This window comes from Engystomops pustulosus, chromosome 4, assembly GCF_040894005.1.
Source record: "Engystomops pustulosus chromosome 4, aEngPut4.maternal, whole genome shotgun sequence".
NCBI lineage: Eukaryota > Metazoa > Chordata > Amphibia > Anura > Leptodactylidae > Engystomops > Engystomops pustulosus.
The window spans coordinates 65,763,550-65,778,077 of record NC_092414.1 but is presented as its reverse complement, the minus strand read 5'-3'; the positions used below and the strand labels follow the sequence as shown (position 1 = coordinate 65,778,077).

At 38.9% G+C, this 14,528-nt stretch overlaps 1 protein-coding gene across 3 annotated transcripts in view; it reads right to left on the bottom strand.

The window, feature by feature from the left end:
• SH3RF2 (SH3 domain containing ring finger 2) overlaps nucleotides 1-14,528 on the bottom strand; it is an 82,421-nt gene that overhangs the window by 35,085 nt on the left and 32,808 nt on the right. The window lies entirely within an intron of this gene.

Genomic DNA, 14,528 nt, shown 5'->3' with positions numbered 1-14,528 from the left:
GGGAGATTTATGGGCAGCATGGTGGCTCTGTGATTAGCACTACAGCCTTGCAGCGCTGGTCAACATCTGCAAAGATTTTGTATGTTCTCTCTGTGTCTGCGTGGGTTTACTCCGGGTCCTCCGGTTTCCTCCCACACTCCAAAAAATTACTGGTAGGTTGATTAGACTGTGAGGCCCATTGGGGAGGGGGACCGATATTTTCTGAAAGCAGACACTTGCCCCATTTTCAAAATTGCATTTTATAGACATAGGCGCCTTCATGCAATTTTGATTCAAATTGAAACATTTTTATTAAAATGTTTAAATGTGCCCTATTGATATGTTCACATGAATAAATCCACATAATATCACTAAAACTGTAATAACTAGATATCTGATTTTCGGCTAGACATTTTTAAATCCAGAATACTTATATAAAGAAAATCTACTTTCCTAAAACAGTAAGATGTGAGGAAAGCATACCTACCCCACATGTAGGTATGTGGGGTAGGTATGCCCTACCCCATATGCAGCAAAGGGAACTGCAGAAAATTCACACAGATGTATCATTGTCTGTTCCTTAGACAATGGTAACCCAAATAAATAACTATATATCAATAAACCTCTCTAATGAGATAATAAAAGTCACTTTTAGATGTGCGCCATTGTATTAGCTGCACAATAACAGAACCCTCCGCGCTTCATAAGAATGAGAGTGAGAACGTCATAACAAAGGTGTAAATAATGGAGGATGATGGGAAATAAAAACTTTATTCCAGGACATGTGTGTGTTTTTGGTGTTACATATAACTTTATGGACATGTTCTGGTCGCGGTGTAGTCACATTAGGCGAAGAGGATTGAATGTTCATCGTATCAGTCAATTTTCCCAACAAAAAATAACTATCACAAAATAAAAGGGAATAAGAGAGAAAGGGCCACATTTATCACTTTTGTGCGCCTAAGTGTAGTAGTTGCGCCTAAATTCTGGTGCACTGTTTTCCAGAATTATCACAAGCTACAACCATCTGTGATAAGTATATTTTCTGCCTCTTATTAATCACTTTACTTTAACACAGTTTAGGCGCAATTTTGGCGCAGTTTAGGCGTAATGTTAGATTCAGGCACTTACATGTGATCCTGCTACAAGCTCCTCTCTGCTTCTCCCACATCCCAGCATGAAGATAACACTCACAGCAGCACCCAGGTGTGTGACACCCTGCACCCAGTGACCTCCTCAGCAGGGGCTTCTCCTGGAGGGGATCCCCCAGTGCTGATCTCCTGCTGCACCCCTGTAATTCTGCACAGTATCCCCCTCAGAAACACTGGTGATACTGTGCAGAATGACATGGGGGACACTTGTCTGTACCATGTGCAACATTCTGTAACGTTCTCTTCTCTCTTGCTTTGAGCTCAGGATTCTGCAGAATGTTTTGTAAATAGAAGGTGATGAAGTGTAAATAGAGTCTGCAGCTCCTGTCTGCAGAGTATCTAATGACTGTATTAACTGTACTAGTGCCTGCAGAGTATCTCATGTCTGTATGATCTGTTCTAGTGTCTGCAGTGTCTGGATGAGCTTTTCTGCTAGAAATGAGCTGTTCTGCAAAGGGGCTCAGTGCTTTCTTCTCAGTTAACGCCAGCTCCGGGCTGGAGTGTTTTTGTGCCCGTTTTTGCGCCTGAATGAAAAGGCGCAAAAACAACAGAAAAAAACGATTGATAGTGTGTTCTTAGATTTGCATAGAGAAGGGTTAAAAACATGAATATTAGCTGATATTATCCCTTCTCAAAATGTAGTAACATATAAAGTGAATATTTCCATTATCTGTGAGGTGCAGCAGCTCCTGTGTGCAGCAAATGCTCCCTGCAGCCTGATGGCTAAGAATCTGGAGATGGGGGAGACATTTCAGGGGGCTGTATCTCTGGCTCTGTGACACATAGAACCTCACTTCTTTTTTCCTATGAAAGAAGAGAGTCTCCTCTTTTATATGAATCTAAATTAGTGTTTCTAAATTGTAGAAAAATGGAGATATTAACTGTTAAACTGCCGACGGAAGTGATATTTATATATAAAAATGGCACCTGATATTCTCACTTTAAACCTGAATATCTTTGGATCCATAGCACCTAGAAACAAAATTCAATATTCATTTGGAAGAAGAGATTCTCCCCTTTCTCCCTGGGGGCCCTGGGCAATTGCCACCTTTGCCTACCCATAGCGCCGGCCCTGTTTACAGCAATGGTATCTATATAGCATAAGGGTTTTCCCATAAACATTTATTCCTACTGTGTCATCTACCTGGCAGGACACCTGCCTTGGGAGAATAGATTCCAAGACCCTCTTGGTTCATTCTGTAAATACCGAAAGTCCCATTGAAATCTATGGAGCACAGGTTTCCTGCTATCCATAGACATTAAAGGGACTTGACTTGTCCTGTAGTCAGAGCCGCCCGAGATCTAGCATTACAGCATCTAGGTTGTGTTGCAAGCACATCCTCTGTACACCCTTAAACATATTCTTTTTCATATACAAAAATTGCAGATATCATTTTATGGAAAGCAAATCATTGAAAATCATTTGTGTGCAAACCAGTGATCCTTACTTATACATCCAGGCACCATGACTGTGGTAATCAGAGAAAATATGCAAAGCTTTCCAGGATGGGATAAGGAAAACCTCCCTCTTTTAGCTACCTTGTAAGGCAGCTCCCTTGCATGCATAACCTACAAGAGGCCTGATAACATGATGCGGGATTAAAACCAAATCAGTATATCTATTCCAGAAGGAACAGACTCCCAACTGTAGATAGCACTGTTTCAACCTGATTTGGTCTCCTCAGTACAGTGTAGGCAACTGGTTTGGCTAGGGTCAGGAAGTACGAGTTCTCCTTACAGAGACTAACAATTAAGCCCACCATGTAGGTGTGTGGAGTATTATAGCCATGGATGCTCTACTATGGGGAATTTTGGGAAAATATGCAAAGTTTTCCAGGATGGGATAAGGAAAATGACGCCTCTTTTAGCTACCTTAAAAGGCAGCTACCTTGACATCAACCTTACAATGTAGCTAAAAGAGGCATGGTTTTCCTTATCCCAACCGGGAAAACTTTGGATATTTTCCCAGAATTCCCCTAGTGGAGCATCCAAGGCTATAAGACTCCACATACCTACACGGAGGCCTTATTTGGCAGTCTCCGTAAGGAGAACTCTTACTTCCTGACTGTGGTATTCAGAAGGAGCATACTGGGAGTGTGGGAGAGTCTAAGATCCTGTGTAGCTACAAGATGGGGGGCTTTGCTAACACGCCCCATAACCTTTCAGCAAAATTTTAAAAGTTGAATTTAGAAGGAAGGAGGCCATGGATAACAAATATAAGAATATTAACACAGTCACAGTGCCTGGATCTAGTGTCCATTGTTTATCCATGCTTTATTTTGAAGGAAGATTTCTTTAAGGAAGTGAATTGGTGAATTAGTAAATAATATACAGTCAACGCCTACACAGTACTTAACGTAAATTAATAAAAAACTGAAATCTGTCTTTAGAGTAAGTGTGGTTGTGTATGAGGCTGGAATGCCCCAATGTATCCCATGTATACAAGTTCAGAATAGACATGAAGAGGTTGCAGTGCCATTTATGACAACTTCTACTGCACAGTAATATCTACCAATTAGCATTCAGCAGAGAAACATAAGTTAGCTAAGTCTTTATTTTGGGTTATGCTCTTAAAATTCACATAGTGAGTGCTTAGTCCGGTGGATAAGGGTGCAGCAGCATTTAGCACATGTCAAGTGATGCAACATATTCTTTCCTGTGCCAGACTCAACAAACAGAGTATGTCATTTCTATAAACTGATATGCTTATAAAAGGGCATTAATTTATCTTTTTTATTGACATCACTGAGTGGAAAAGAAGAGCTGTCCAAAAGACACAGAATACGTTCCAGAAATTACACAAACGTCTCTTTTCATTGTTCAAGAAATGCACATGACACAATAATATAAATAGTAAGAATAAACAATGTGATGGTCTTAGCTTGCCTCTTGGTGGGGAAATAAGAGGAGCGAGTGCTGGGTGGTGAAGACTAGACAGGTTGTGACAACCCTTCCTCTTGAAAGGAACAAGAATTATATTGTACTCTATAAGTCTTGAGGGATAGAGGAGATCTTCATGGTTTACTACTGCAATAAAACTCCTGTTTAGAAATGAATTATAAAGCAGAGCGGACGATTTATGATGCCCTCACTACAACCCTATATTGTAATTGCTCTATTTTGTATCTGGCTGGCTCCATCTATAGTTATTATAAATTCTGCTGCTGTATTAATACTCATTTATCATTGTCTTTTAGGGTTCCACTCTTACATATCTGACACAATCATTTCTAAAATCCCAAAGATAAAGTGGTAACCCTTTATAAATCTCCCAACCTCAGATCAGGGCACACGTATTAAAAGAGTTATTTATAGATCACAGAACCAAAAGCCAGATGACAAAGATAAGATTGTTATTTTTAATATGACAATATCAAAAGCATGGTTGTAGGTAGTATAGAACAAAAGTAATGGGCGTCCGAAAAGATACTCCAACTTCTGCCTTTAACAGTGACTCATCTCAAGACACACTGACTCTTGTCTGTTCATTTGCATATGAATTTTGAAATTATTTTACAGTACATTTTATACCAGATCTGAGGGTAATGGGAATTTTTGTGGGGTAAAAGCTGGTGATGGTTTCCCTCTTACAATGATGACCCAATACGAGGACAGGTCATCCATTACAGTTCATGGGGGGCACCCACATCAGTCAGCAGAAGGAGAGAATTCAGCTTTGTACATTGTGTAATAGCTCTGTCTGGGTAATACATCTTGGCACTCTTCAAGTGTTTTGGTAAGTACTGAGCTTTAGTACCATATCTGTATGTATGTATGTGTCTGACTTTTAACCAATAAACTAGGCTCATGATCATCACTGGCAACTCATAATTGTGGCAGCGCCATATCAGCCTGGTTTTTATATTTCATATTCACTGTACAGTAAATATGGGTGTTCTGGGAAACACGTGTAGCATAGAGTGACAGGCGGGAAAGCAAAAAAAGAAGGAACATTTGAGTTTGTGGGAGTTGCCTAGCTTACAATCTAGATATCCAGCTTTACATGTACTACGTCTGCTGCCCAAGTCTATAGAAATAACACGCTGGCCATTACCTTTTTATTAAGTCAGGTCTAGTATGTAGATTAAAAGAATTAGAATTTCAGGTAAAAATTGTCTTTTAAAAATAAGGCAAACCGCAATAAAAGTATAAGAAAAGCAGAATGCTAAATAAGGGAGAAACAATGGGACAGATTTATAAAAAAAAGGGCCTAAGGTTAGACAGTGCAGAGTAAGACTAGACAGTCTTATTCTGCACCAGATTCATATAAGTGTCTGGTGCTGGATATATATTATATATCTGTTCTAGTATTAGACTGTCTAGTTGTACTCTGCACCTCCTATTAGTTGGCTTACTTTACGACAGAAAGTTAGGACACAATTCTGTCGGGTTAGCAGTGTTTCTGTCGCACAGAATTTTTTTGGTGCGAGGCCAAGCCGCTTTTCTTAGATCACACCCCTTTTGTTGAGCTAGTCGTAGGATGGCTAGAAAACTGTCTAAAACCCCTTATAAATGTGGTGCAGTCAGTAGTGCAGACTATCACAGAATTCTGTCATGGACATATTAAAATGTCATTGGGCAAGATTTATTAAAGAATTAGCATTTTATGAATTTTCATGGATAAATTGGTTATGGGAGTGCCAAGGAAGCATTAAGGCAAAGCTGGCCGAGACGTAATTGTGTCTCATGGCATGTTCTGACAGATCACCTTCCAGTGCAGGTTTTACATGTTCACACAGTGCAAGTCTGTCTTCAGTTTATACTCAGACACCAATGACAATGACGCTGCTTGTAGCCAACACCTATAAAATGCAAATACTCGTGTCCTGTACAAGAAGCGTCTGATCATGAACAGTATTACATAGAGATAAGAATCCAACAGGTCCATTATCTGGTATAAGCTGATGATCGGATGTGAAAAGAAGGGCAGATATGTTAGCAGCTAAATCTAGAGGCATTGACTGAACAAAGGCTAGATGCAAATGAAAAACCACCAAGTGCCCAGATAGAGCATGGCTACACTCAATACTCATTTTAATGGATTGGTGCTCACAGACAATTTTTTAATTGACCACACGGATAGGCATGGTTGACAGAATATTGACATAATTTAGTTTTTTCAATAAAAACCCAGACAGCACAACAACGACTTCTATGTCATATTCCCATTTTGGGCACATTGAGGGGGGGTCGACTAACTTTAGGAAAGTCTGTAGTCTGCAGGCCAGAACAATAGTAGTTGTGATTTTTTTTTCAGGGCCTGCACTGCTATGTGAATAGTTGCATAGAAAACAATGGGTCTCTATTGTATTTATCGATAAAAATCGTGGATTACATGTGTACATGAAAAATGCTAGACTGGATTCATGGCCATATTTTTAATATTTTTAAGTGCTTCTACGAAGGAGGCGTGAAGTGGCGTGGCTGCTGGTGGAGTGGGCTGGTTCCAGACATTCATGCCTAGTGCCTGCACACTTTCTAAAAACCTGTCAACATTCACCACTGCATGTTTGCAGGTTTTTACACAAAATTACGCCTGGTCTAAGCCTCTCAATGTATCCGCTGTGACGGTGGGTGGGGGGAAGGGTGGCTTGCATCAAATGACAAATTCCCCTCACAGAATCCATCTTTTACAAAACCCAGGGACTTCCTGTACTGTGACATGTGGTTATTACAAGGGAATTTCCAGCCTTCCCCAATAGAAAAGTTTGGTATTTTAAAACACCATGGGAGCCCTGTAAAATCTATCTATCCCCTTAGACACTGTTGATAGATTTTAAAAGAACATCTTTGCTGGTCACCACAGGATGATAAATAATTTTTAGAGTGTTTCAGTTCCAATATATATATCTCCTCATGTGTATCTAAAGTATATCAGAAGAATATGGACTAGATGTCCATTTTATAACTAAATCTATGTATTTATGAATAGCTCCTGTCCAACCCGTGGCAAATATTGTTCCAAGAAACAGTCACAATGCTAAATACTATTTGTACTGTTTGTTTCCTATAACATCCATTTCTTTCAGCCTAACAAGTGGACTTTTGGTCCTTCATTTATATTTCTTTACTTCTATAAATAAAAGTTATATTTTCTTTTCTTTTTTGGCAATTGGATATGGGATGAACCTTCTTGCCTTTGGCAATTTTTCCTGGAAATATATAACATCCATTGACCCATAGTATAGAAATAGAAACTCCCTAATAATGGCAGTGAAATCTTTATTACTTTGTTAAAGGGGTTATCCAGAATTAAAAAGAAAAGGCTGCTGTCTACAAATAGTGCCACACTTTTTGACAGGTTAGGTGTCATATTGCAATTCAGCCCTATATAATTCAAAGGCAGTGTATTTCAGTAATCTGTAGATATAGTAGTGTAGCACTGTTTGTAAGGGGAAACTTGAACAACCCCTTTAAGTAAATAGAGGAATGGTGGGTCAGTGAGATTTGGGTTGAAGAAAAACAAAGCAAAGGCATATATAATCAGAACAAGAATGGAGCAATATTATATGTTGTCCAGAATATGTCTGCAATATTTATTAGTAATTACATTGTGGACTTTTTCTCCAATAACAATATCCCATGAGTGACATCTAGTGCCCTGTAATAATGCTTTGTGACAAGGGTACAATCATACCTGGCAGACACACCGCCCATGTAATCAGAAAATAAGAATGGGAGGCAGTAATCGTTAAAGTGTGAGAGAAGTGGCTGCAAAGTGATACATTGATGGCAGACACAGATTACAGTGCGCGGCCCCCCACTAATCATCCATTCTTACACTCCACTTTTCAATGACATGGCACAGACCATCAAGCCTTCTTCAATTCTAGTTACTTTCTCTTATACTATTAGATTGATTTTAAAAATATAGTAAAAGGTTTTATTAATGTTTTTATGCAAATTAGAAATTAATACAGGCAGTCCCCGGGTTACATACAAGATAGGGTCTGGAGGTTTGTTCTTAAGTTGAATTTGTATGTAGGTCGAAACTGTATATTTTATAATTGAAGTTCTAGACAATTTTTTTTTCTTTTGTCCCAGTGACAATTGGAGTTTCAAAATGTTTGCTTTAATTGGCCAAGGATTATCAATAAAGCTTCATTCCAGACACCGTACAGCTGATCATTGCAGTCTGGGGCTATAGTAAAGCATCCAGAGAGCTTCACAATAGGTCACAGTGGGCAGAGGGGTCCGTCTGTAACTATGGGTTGTCTGTAAGTCGGGTGTCCTTAAGTAGGGGACCGCCTGTATTGTTTTTCTGATTATTTACAATCAAACACCAACTATGGATCATTGCCCCCAAAATAAAGAAGTAAAGAAGAAAATAGTCTCCTCATGCTTACTTGTTATATATTCCTGGCACCAAAATAACTAATTCAGCTATTTTAGGGCGGGGCATAAATTGCATTTTTATTAATATTCTTTGATCTAGGTTTATGATAATTATGGATAATTACCTGGTTATTGAATGTTTGCATTGAGATACAGCTGATCCATTTTACATTTATTTCCAATGAAATTTTGTTTCAATATAATACCCTCTTACTAACAACCAGTTTAGCGATTTCTACTTTTCTAACCATTTCCCTCCATTGGGACTCATTAACAAAAAAAAAAATTCTATTGCTAACCCAACAGTCTCTGATTATTATGATTCATTTTGAATCCATTGATGCATATGTTAACTTTTAACAATCTTAGCAGAAATCAGTAGTCTTGATTGTGTGTCAATGAGAAGGCCTGTTTCTGGATATATTTTGACTTACGGAGGCACATTTATCAGGGCTTGTTTGTACAAATGTGTAAACAGGCGCTATTCCAAGTGGGTGTAGAAGGGGCATAAAATATTTACCGATCAGGTGCAGGCTATGGCACAATGACAGGCCATATCTGGTGTAAAACTGCCCTGCTGGCGCGGCTGCCTGCCTTGGTTTATTAGATGCCCGGAACTTTCTGATAAATCTTGCAGGTGCCAGGTTGCGGGGTAAAATAAGAAGCTGGTGCTAATAAATATGCCCCCTTGTCTCTAATGTAACTCTAAGGCTGTGTGCATATGTTTGTGGGTCATTTCAGTTGGGTGGAAATAGGAGGAGTGATGGTCATGGTGCAGTGAGACTGGGTGGGCTCAACAAACTGTGGCCGTGCACAATAGACCTCTACGGGGGCCACAAGCTAGTCCCAATTTAAGTGTCTAGCTCACTGCCCCATATATGGTGGTGTGCACCTAGCCTAAGGCTAGATTCAAATAAATGTATGCCCGCCAGGCCATAGCTGGACAGGCATAAGTCCATCGCGATGGAGAGGAATAGCCATCTCTATTGAAATGCATGGCGTTATTATGAAATGCACCTTACCGCTCCACGTATGGAGCGGTAAGGTGGCGCACGTGCGGCCATTTCCGCCTATGGGGTACATATGTCCCGTACATACCTCCCCCATACAGTCATGTGAATGCGGCCTGAGTTTGCATACCCATGTATTGGGGAGGGGAGACCTACATGCAGTGACTGACTGCTTCAACTGCTCTTAGTATAGAGCTTCTATGTAATATGACACCTCATTGAGTTTCTGTATGTCTTTCTAGCAATATGGAATTCAACAGAGTAAGGCTACATTCACACACATGTATGGGGGACGTATATACGGCCGACGTATGTATGGCCGATATACGTCCCCCATACATTTCTATGGGCTCACAGCCCTGTACGGGAGCGGTACGGTGCAGCACACGTGCGGCACTGTACCACTCCGTAGCCCGGGAAAAGATAGGACATGTCCTATCTTTTCCCGTCATAAGGCGCCGTGCGCTGTATCTCCCTATGGAGAGGGGCGGGGGTGAGCAGCGCTCATCCCCTGCTCCTCTCCGCAGCGCCGATGTATGCCCGCCGTACTACGGTACGGCGGGCATACATCGTGTGAATTTAGCCTAAGGGTGATGGCACACGTGGCATTTTGAACCCAGTTTTAGTCCGTTTTTAGTCATGTGTTTTAAGCTAGTTAAAAAAACACATGCAGTTTTTTTTTTTTTTTTTTTTTAAAGGTATCCATTTTTGTCCGTTTTTAATTAAGATAATTGGGAAAACCGGATTGGATTGCTTAGTGTATGGTAAAAGAGAGTTTCAGCATTCTGGTACATGAACTGCAACATGCAGCCATATATCACTGGTAATGAATACATTTCAAACTCTTCGCTGGAAAATGTGGGAAGAAGTTATTCTATATTTTAATGTTCAACAACAAGTTAATTTACAGTAGAAAAAGTTGCCGTTTTGCAAGCTCATAACTTTGTATTAATTTTCTCAGACAAACAAGAACCTACTTGTTGATGCATGTGACTTGCTTAGTTATAAGATTACCTGGAAACACAGGCTAGCATAAGGATGATGCTGGATTGATGCAGAATATGATATATATATATATATATATATATATATATATATATATAGTCAAAAGAATAGCAGCACCATACTAACAATACTATATAGGGTGCATGTTCTTGACACACCAGCTCAATAGTTCAAAAAATGAGGCTGTTATAATATAAGAACAAATAATATTAATGAGGGAATACTACCAAAATAATGGCCATTTACAGATTTCTTCAAAAAAACAAATCTGCCCCTCTACCCCTCCCCTTAACTAGTCTGTCATGTTAAGATCCCTACTACATATGGGCACTTAAAAATTGTATACTGTATGGGTGATCAGGCTTAAAAATTGTTTAAAAACATTAAAAAATTAATATAATAAAAAAAAACAAAAATACGGATTTTCCTAAACCGCACATAAAAATAAGCATACAAAATCATAAAATATAAAGTAACCTTCCTGCTCAAAAAGCTTAATCAGTTAAATAAAACATATCAGTGCTTTTTTGTCATTTCATCATTCTTAAAAATTTTAATAAAAAATTATCGAAAGGTTATCAAGTTTTCAAAAATATGAAATTGTTTGCTCATCCTGCAAGAATTGATACCTTAGGGTGGTTTCACATTGGCATTTTTTTCACATCAGTGATTTTTCACTGATTTTGAACTATGGGCACACACAGATTGGTTATTATACAGATTCAATAGGAAGGATTCAATTTATTTTGCAGACAAAAAAAATTAAGGCTATAATTTTTGGAAGGTTGGGGGTAAAAACCTAACACTTTAAAGAACTTAGGTGTTAATAATAATACAATGTTAATATATTTATATATGATCTTTAAGTTACTTATAATAAGTCTCTGTTATGAGGCTGTCTCTGTATGATTTCAGGGGAGACACCTTACAGAGCAGTGTATAGTTTATACATTGTTTGGGGTGTAAGGGTACATTCACACATTCATTTTTTCTGATGCAGTTTTTAAAGCCAAAAGCAGGTGTGGCTCATAATGGGTGAAAACATATAATGGAGAGGCACTACTACGTCTCTGGCTTTCACTCTACTCCTGGTTTGGACATCAAAAATTGCATCTGATAACCTGATGCCTATAGGGACAGAGTCTCTCCAGCAAGAAGCCTGATGAAACGAGCCAGTCATTTATTTTGGCAGACAGCATCTTCATTTCCAGAATATTAGAATTGTAGATTAAACAATTTTGCGTGTGACTGAATGTGTATAAATTTAGATGGAGATCACAAGCTGATACAACACGAAGAAAATTACATAGCACCAGAAATAAGTTTGCCATGAAATGTAGACGTATCCCATTGGGAAGCAAACTGTGTCTGACTCATCACCTGGACTAAATAACAGGTGTCTCCATGTAATTGTGATGAAGCTCTTGATTTATACCTGAACTTACAATCTGCTCCTCTACATGTCACATACCAGAAGCAAAGTGCCATTAAGCGAGGTGGAACAATGCAATTTATTCTGAGCAAATTGTCCAGAAGTGTCACGTCCCTTCACTGCCCCACGTCAACAGCTTCAGGATAGTAACAGTCTATTACTTCCCTTACGAAATCTAGTTACTGGATTACTAAGGCCCTTGCACCAGTTTTCTGTCGGACTTTTCACATTCTTTTAGGGGCAAACTGCTTGCACAGGTATTTAAGAAAGGTCTGAGTCACATTTGTGGCACACACAAACCTTTTGTGGCGCAGCTTCACTAGGCATCATGGGACAAATTAGGGGGCGTCTGCTCAGTCAGACCGTGCGCCAGATTTAATATGCAAAATCCGACAGAAGTGTGTCGCACACCCTATGTTAAAGGTGCACCAAAAAAAAGTTGGTGCACTCTGTTGGAGCAGTACAGAGGGTGCCAGATTCATCCTGTGTACACTACACAGGCAAACTGCACATAGTACAGTTTGCGCTGTTCTTAGTAAATGTGCCCCATTCTACCCATTACCAAGCCTAGATTTTATGCTTTTATAAACATGAACATAATCATACATGCATCATCATATCCTAACTGATTCTACACACTACTATCCAACATCAGCTATCTACAACTAATTGAGACTAGAAAGTACAACATTGAAGCCACTTTATAAAATTGCCATAATAAAGCAAAACCAGTCATACAAAGAATATTGAGTACACAGAGGAAAACATTATCGCTGCGTTAATTGTAATGAGGAAACCTATGTTCCTATTTACAAAATGAATGCATTTCTCCAGAAGAGATTGTATTGCGTTTCAAACTGCAATAAAAAAACGCATGGTGTAAGCTCCATTGTGTGAGGCAACAAGCGATATCATAGACAGGGATAATCTACACCATGATAACATTACGCTGGAATTCAGCAAATAACATAAGTACACCACAACACAGGAATAACACAAAAAGTTAGGGTGATGCCACACATGGCGTTTTGAATTCGTTTTTGGTCAGTTTTTAAGCAGTTTTGGTCAGTTTTGAAAACGCATCAGTTTTTGAAAGGTTTTACCAATTATCTTAATTAAATCTGGCCAAAAACGGACGCGTTTTCGATTATATGCTTATAAAAAGCATGTGTTTTTGGACGGACTGCTTAAAAGCAGACCAAAAAACGGGTTCAAAAAGCAATGTGTGGCATCACCCAAATTCAGCAAAGGATGAATGAGTCTGTGTTCACACCCTGCACTTGAGTTGCATTTCGAAATGCAACTCAAGTGCATTGGGGACGGAGTTTCTTGTTTCCTGATCCTTAACGCAAGCATTTAGGATTAAAAGCATCTGTGTTTAGAAGTAGCTTCCCTATTCACGCCTCCTGCTTCATGACATTAGGAATTACTGAGGGCACGGTCACACGGTGCATTTTGGTTGCATTTTCATTGTGTTTCAAAGCGCAATAAAAGCGCCCTAAGAGATGACCGCGTCCTAAGAGATTCCAAACTTTTAGCGATACCAGCATGGCAATTGTATGCCAGAATTGAAATCAATCATGTGGATTTTAGCTATAACCTGCGGCAATTTTTAGTTATAGAAAATCGGCTGACTAGGAAGTCCCTGGCCCCACTGCACCTACTTTTTGTAAAATTGTCACACATAACACAAAAGAGGCAATGTGGGTTATTTACAGATCTTCAACCTTGTCAATGAAAATCACTGCAGTGCTTCTAATATTATAAATCCAGCAAAATAGACAAAATATCCTAGGAAGACGCTCAATGGAACACAGCTGCATCCCAGCAGCACATCCATATTTTATATACATTATTCAGCCTCCTAAGGGGCATTCCTTCCTTTACATTCTGTATAATCAGACATTTGTTGCCTGTATTGTACAACAACTCAATGATTATTAATGTAAAATGTCTACATCATTTATTAAACAAGATATTTTGCTGTTTTTATGAAATAACTGCAGGAGAGGAAGAGAATCACATAAATCGCTTCATTAGAATACCACCACCAATCCCTCCTGATTCCAAGACAAGGTATGTGCCGCACCTGCATTAAAAATGAATGTCTAGACGCTGACAGGGTTGAAAACCAGGCCTCTTCCAGCAAGCACTAGGAATAAAATTTACATTGCCTGTCCAAGGCAAAATGTATGAATAAATTAAGCCGGCACTTTCTGTTTGAAAATGTAAAATAAGTTTTAGGAGTGCATTTCCTCATATTTTGCATATCATTTGGGAGTTAGACCTAAACAAAGTCTATAAAAGTCCCAAACAGCTAAAGTAACTACTGATACTATATTTCAGTATAATGTGCAGTGTTACAGACAAACTTTTAAATCTACACAAACAGTGGACTATAAAAATTTGGCGATGACTTTTTATGTGTAGACTTATAAATTTTCTAAGTAATTAGATATACTGCTTCTTTGCCATTTTCATCACCAATTATCCTGGATCATGCATTCTGTGGTGCAGTGTCCATAGTCTACTATATATAAATATACACAGTTGATTATTCTAAGTCTACGTTCACACATTATGGCTGACTTGTGTTAAGAAACACTTAAACGGGAA